Here is a 941-nt window from a genome sequence, read left to right on the forward strand (position 1 = left end):
GGAAGGACCCATGTTCTGCTTCCCCAGAGTAGTGGTTCTTCCCTCAAGTGATCTGTTTTCCATAAAAGTAAAAATCTCCCAAACTACTTGCGTCTCTATCTTGAGTTTTTAAAAATATTTTAAAATTCTACCTCACAATGAAGCCATTCGAAAGAATTCACAAAATCTCAAGTAAGTTAGATTTAACAGAGCTAAGCCTCATCCATGACTCATCGGTATCCATGTATAAAAATAGAAGTTTGTGGCCGGGCACATTGGCTCATGCCTATAATCTCAGCAATTTGGGAGGCCGAGGTGGGTGGATCACTAGATCAGGAGTTCAAGACCAGCTTGGCCAACATAGCGAAACCCTGTCTCTACTAAAAATACAAAAATTAGCTGAGCACAGTTGTGGGCACCTGTAATCCCAGCTCCTTGGGAGGCTGAGGCAGGAGAATCACTTGGACCCGGGAGGAGGAGGTTGCAGTGAGCTCAGATCGTACCATTGCACTCCAGCCTGGGTGACAAGAGCAAGACTCCATGTAAAAAAAAAAAAAAAAAAAAAAAAAAAAAGTAGATGTTTGTGCTTGTTTTGGCAGCACATACACTAAAATTGAAACAATATAGAGAAGATCAGCATGATCCCTGTACATGGATGACACACAAATTTGTGAGGTGTTCTATATTTCTTGCAGTCCCCAAAAGGACATTTGACTACTGTCTTAGTAGCTCCAACGAAATGTTGTGAGTCAATGCAAAATGGTGACGCCCACAAAAATATTTATGTAAGGTGATCTATGGAATGAGATTGTGCGGGGAAACACATGGGATGTTCTGTGCAATATATTGCTAGTAGGCATCCAGGAAAAGAGAAAATATCAGCTTGCATCTCCTTCATGGAACTTTAAAAAAATAAAGGTAAAGTTTTGTCTTCCACAGCAGTTGGAGATGAACGTGGGGAG

The 941-nt window shown here is 41.1% G+C and overlaps 1 non-coding gene across 1 annotated transcript; it reads left to right on the plus strand.

Annotated features, from left to right (window-relative positions):
• The first annotated feature begins 562 nt into the window (after positions 1 to 562).
• LOC111549285 lies at positions 563 to 669 on the plus strand. Its single transcript, XR_002733673.1, has one exon. It is a non-coding gene; the product is annotated as a U6 spliceosomal RNA (small nuclear RNA).
• Positions 670 to 941: the final 272 nt, after the last annotated feature.

This window comes from Piliocolobus tephrosceles, chromosome 7 (genome assembly GCF_002776525.5).
Source record: "Piliocolobus tephrosceles isolate RC106 chromosome 7, ASM277652v3, whole genome shotgun sequence".
Taxonomy (NCBI): Eukaryota; Metazoa; Chordata; class Mammalia; order Primates; family Cercopithecidae; genus Piliocolobus; species Piliocolobus tephrosceles.